Raw genomic sequence first — 5,779 nt, 5'->3', positions numbered from 1 at the left:
TTTGGACATGTCCAGAGGAGGGACAGTGGTTTGGACATGTTCAGAGGGTATATTGATAGGATGTTAGAAATGCAGCTGCCAGGAAAAAGACACAGGCGAGAAATATGGATGCAGAGAGGACATGGAGTTGGAGTGAGGACAGAGTGAGATGGAGGACTCGCTGTAAAGTTTAATTGGACAGTTTTATTGGGATTGGGATTGAGTTGACATCAGCCTGATCATAAAAGTTGTTCACACTTGTTCCGTCCTGACGCTCCAGAACAGTTCTGTCCTTAGAAAAGTATTATTTACCCACGAGATGAGGCAGACAGCGTGTACTTGTATGTTTTGTGGGGTGCACACACCTCCCTGGTGCTGCTTCAACACAGTGTTTGTTCTGTCAGACGGTGGCAGATCCAAGGTGAACGCCTTTTGTTTCTTTTGCAGTTGGCTGCTTCTTATCTCTCGTGGCTGTGGAGAACAGTCTGAATACTCCCCTCTGCTGCTGATAAATGTTGTTGGTTGTTTGGGTCTGCGGCTGGGGCTGCCATCACCAGCCAGCCAAAGTGATTGGATCCATTTGCAGAATCTTGACAGGAAACAGCTGCATGCCAGCCTGCCCCACCCTCCTTCCTGGGGCTTTCTCTCGTGGAGCTTGATATTTTTGAGTCAAAAATCCTCTGCTCCTTCTTTCATTCATCCCCACGTGGTGTCAAGCACCACTTTGTTGCCATCTGAATCCTCAGCATCACTGTGACAGTCTCCTAACAGGCACTTGGAGATTTTGAGGATGGTGTGAATTTGTGGATTGCTTTGTGAACGTGTGAATGTGTTGTGTGGCTGAGCGTTGTGTGGCGAGTGCTTCCTTAATTGGTGCTAATCAAAGAAGCGAGCAGCAGGGGAGGAAGGCAGCAGATAATAATGACTTAGTGCTCGGATGAATTTCTGATTGAGCTTCAGGAACCCCGGGCCAGAACGTCGTTTAGTTAATGACCATAAAAACAGCCGCAAAACTGCTGAAAATTACCTGCAAAGGGATTTAAAATAATTGAACGGGGCTGCAAAATGACAGCAGACATGGCTAATTGTATCGAGACAAAAAGAAAAAGAAAAACAGAAACAAATAGAAGAGCAATGGAGAGGAGAATATTTTTAATTGAAGGCCTAGCATTCCTTGAAGGGATGGAGATCACTCTGCTTTTCACTGTTAAACTAAGATTAGTGTTCAGAAATGATGGATTTGTAGCCATTTTGTTGAAACCAAAACAATCGTGCAAAATCTCATTGAATATCACAAGATGTCACTGTGTGTTGTGAAAAACTCTCACCTACCACATCAAATTTTAACCCAACATTTGTAAAACTGACTGAATTATAGATATAGGTCAGCTAGCTGTGGTGGCCATCTTGAACTAAAATGGCACTAAAAGTAAATTTAGTGATTATTGTCAGGGCATTTTTGGTCAAGGTTTATGGATGTTTTTAACTACTATGACTGAGCATGTAAACTGCCCATGAACCATGTGTTTGAGTTCGAGAGTTCTTTTCTCTCTCAGCGAGCGCTGAACGAGGAGATGATTTGATCCTGCATGTGCAGCTGGGTGGCCGAGGACATCAGTGTCTGCCTCTGAGCTGAAAGCTGATAAGTTTATAAAAACAAAGCTCGCACGCTGCTCGTGGCAGATTCTCGTGACGGCTCCATGCATGTAGCACTTCTGAACATCTGTGAAACATGTGGAGAAAAGCTGCCATTGAAAGTAAAACCAGTTAAAAACGTTCTTGTGTCCTCGAGCGTGGCTTCGATATGTAAAATGAATAAAGGATATTTTTATATATTATTCCTGAAATGTTCATTAAACTCTATTGTATATTAAAAAAATATTTTGCTGACACAAGCGGGGTCGTCTTCAACAATTATCGCTAAACTTTTAGGCAATGCTAAATAAGTTGTGCTCAGAATGTGTTGGGAATCAGCGTCAGCTGGTATCACACACATTTTATACCATCTGTAAAAGTGACCGTTATGTTAATTGGCATTTTCTCAGGGGCCGAGACGGGGTAGAGGCAGGTCAGCTGACCCGGGACCCGAAAGTCCCAGGTTCGATCTCCCGTCATTGCACATCTCATGGTGTCTCTGAGCAGCACACTCCATCCCCAACTGCTCTCGGGTCACCCCCAGTAGCTGCCCACTGGTGGATGGGTCAAATGCAGAAAGCCAATGTCACCATTGTATGGAAACATACACTGATTACGATACAAAACATTATTCTTATTGCTTTTTTTGTGTTTTTTACATTCAGTTGGCTGTGGTGGCCATCTTGAGATGGCTTCCCTGAGGTCAGCGGACCAGTTGCTCCTCACAGTTCCAGGAACTCGTCTTAAGCGCAGAGGTGACAGGGCCTTCTCTGTAGCAGGACCAAGACTTTGGAACGAGTTACCTCTGCTTGTCAGACTGGCCCCCTCCCTCACGGTTTTCAAGTCCCGTTTAAAAACTCACTACTATTCAGTAGCTTTCAACACCAGATGATCTGTGTTTTGATCCTGTATGCTCCACACTGGTTTGTCGTCATTATCTGCATCGTTTTTTTGTCTATATTCTGATTTACCTCAGTTTGTATTTTGCTTTGTGTGTTACCTGTTGTTCTGTCTGTACAGCACTTTGGTTGGCCTTGTCGCTGTTTTAAGTGCTTTATAAATAAAGTGGTATGGTATGATTCCAAAAGTTATTAAATTGTAGATGTCCACTCAAAGATTAATTTGTGAAAGTTTTATTAAAATCTGTTCATTAATATTTGGTCAAAGACAGACAAACACACACGCCGACATGTGCAAAAACATCGCCCACCTTTGTCTTTTGGCAGCGGGTGATAAAAATTACTTCATCCAAAGAAAGAAATGCATTAAAGTTTAATAAAAACTGAACTGAATTCAAAATTATGCAGGCTGTTCAGACATGAGTCGGTGGCTTTAATGTGGTGAATGATGCTTTAAATTTTTGAAGTTCAGCAAAATCTCACATTTCCAAAAATCATTAAAACAAGAAGCATTTTCCAATTTAAAGTGCTGCATTTCTGCAGCAACCTTTCACATTGTTGGTAAATGTATCCAAATGCACAATTCTAACTTTTAACATAAAACAATTGACAATTAAAGATTAACATTCCTTGAAGGAATGTGTATCACTCCTCATTTTTCTTGTCAGAAGTTTAGCTAATTAAACACTGATGTGTGCTCTCATGCAACGCTGCAAGATCTCTCTTTTAATACGACGCTCAGCTCATAACAACAAATGTTAGCTCCGTGTCTGTAAACCTCAATGTGTTCAAGTCAGTTTTATGTTGGCTAAGGCAAAACAAATAAAATAAACGGTGGTCATCTTGAATTTGACTGACTGTAGTTCAATCATTATTTGTTGAGAGACTCTAAAATCCATAAATTCTTCATGACATATTTGATACTACAGACAAACGCACACAAGTAAAAACTTAATCGCTCTTTCACATTCTGTGGCTGGCACACAGGAAGTTGCTCTGTAATTTTTGTTCCATATCTTTTCATTTCCTTCTTCCAGACTTTCAAACTGAAGGAGATCTAATCAAGTATAAAAACTCAGAAGCCTCTTTTCCTTTCATCAGCCGACACTAGAGGTCCCCATGAGTCTTCTATAAAACAGCCGGGGCTCACTGTTCTGCTGAGTCTGTGCAAAACTGCTGTAGTGAACAGACAAGGAAGGCTACAGGGTGACAAGTGACTCTGTGTATTTAGTCAAATTAATTTAATATGTTATAAACCATTAGATGAATTTTAATAAAACTTTCAAAAAATAACCACTGAGTTGGCACCTGCAACAAATTAACTTTTTGAGTTGGTCTCATTCAAAGTCCACCACTTTGAGCCCTTAATGAACATAATAATGTCTGAAAGTTACCCATTTTTACAAACATTGAGCTAAAATGTGTTGTGGTAGTAGCTGAGAGTCATTCACCAATTACCTTGCGAGCGAACTGAGAGGTCGTTTTAAAGCTTTGTCATCAACTTTTGAAGTCCATCCAATTTATTTTGGCTGTTATCGCTAACGGGAATTAGCAACACAACGATCAGCCAGTTTTACAGATATGGAACTAAACTTTGGTGTGGTAGTAGCTGAGCATCATCCACATGATATCCTGACACATTTTGCAACATCTCAAAAATGTTGAATGAGATTTTGCATAATGTCCTTTACAAGATTGACCAAAACAGCTTTACCCCTGTCCCATCTCAGCTTCAAATAGTTTTAGTTATGTAATAGTAATAGTTTATGGCAGCACGACGGCTCAGTGGTTAGCACTGCTGCCTCACAGCAAGAAGGTCCTGGGTTCAATCCTCGGTTGGATCTGGGGTCTTTCTATGTGGAGTTTGCATGTTCTTCTCATGCTTGCGTGAGTTTTCTCTGAGTACTCTGGTTTCCTTCCACAGATCAAAAACATGCATGCTAGTCTGCCTTCGGGCCCAGACCTCCCTTGCAAAAGAAATCTGTGATCTCAATGGGATTGGCCTGGTTAAATAAAGGCTAATTAATAAATAAATAAAATAGTCCAATCTGTCAATAAAGGCGACAGGCATTCCTTCAAGGAGAGCTAGACCTTTAATAATGTTCTTTCAACAGAAAAGGATGTAGATGAAAATAAACAGATTGCAGAGATTACGAAGAGAGACAGCTGTGGAGTCTGTTAATGCAAAGTACAACACAATAAAGCATGACTAAATGCATGCATCTTGCATGAGCACAATGTAGAAAGAGTGAGAATTCAGAAAACAAAACCCAGTGCATTGTGGGCCTGCTGATATAAACACAGGATTAGACAGTAAAGCTTGAGGGTTGCAATGTCTCAGATCTCAGCAGCTCTCTCTAAAGTGGATTATGAAGCTGATATTGGTGTCAGAAGTTTACTGGAGGGCAGGAGATGGTAGGAAAAGAGGGCATCGAGTAATCTGTTGGTAGACAGAGGGAGAAACGTCGGGATAAAAGTACATCTTGCCTGAGGAAAAACTCTGGATCAGCGCAAAGAAGCAATAAAGCGATGGTGTGATATTATAGCAACTGTTGGGAGCAGATTGAGGTTTCACATGAGGGTGAAGCTGTGATTAGAGGAAGATTGGAGTTAAAATCCCAGGGAATCCCCAGCGTGAAGGTGCTTATTGAAGTCTTACTTTCACGCCGCCAGAAACAATGAAAATGGAGAGCAAGGCTGGGGCTGATACGTCTGTGCTGGGGACTTTAGGCTAAAAGATGGAAAATGACTCGGAAGTTGGCTACATTATAACATTTGCCCACAGCTGCTTCCTCTTGTCTGGCTATAATTATGATTGATTCAATTAAAAGAATCAGATTATTCTGCTCTCTCCTTAACAGCTTTTATAAAGAAAAATTAGAATTCCATTCTCATATTTACATTTTTTACTTTAAAAGATTGCATGTTTTGTTTATTGGGTCTAATTATTTGAAGCAATTAGGCGACGAAGAAAAGCTTGTTTTAATTGAAATTTCTGCACAGATAAACTCAGCGGAGTCGTTTTGAACCACGGCTCTCTGGAAGCACTGAGATGAAAAATCTTTGGAGTGGCTGGTGTTTTTTAAAAAATGTCATTATAAAAGCAAAGTTTATTGTTGCACAGTTCAGTCGTGCAGGGAGAAATTTACAAATGTCACTGCATCCTTTCACCCTCACCCATTTATATTCATTCTGGAGACAGTTTAGAAACTTGGTCTCATCTCGGGCCTTAATTGTGTAAATACTGTCAGCATTCACACCATCGT

Source organism: Nematolebias whitei, chromosome 4, assembly GCF_014905685.2.
Source record: "Nematolebias whitei isolate Nwh7 chromosome 4, NemWhi1, whole genome shotgun sequence".
In the NCBI taxonomy this organism is placed as follows: Eukaryota; Metazoa; Chordata; class Actinopteri; order Cyprinodontiformes; family Rivulidae; genus Nematolebias; species Nematolebias whitei.
This window is presented reverse-complemented; position numbering follows the sequence as displayed.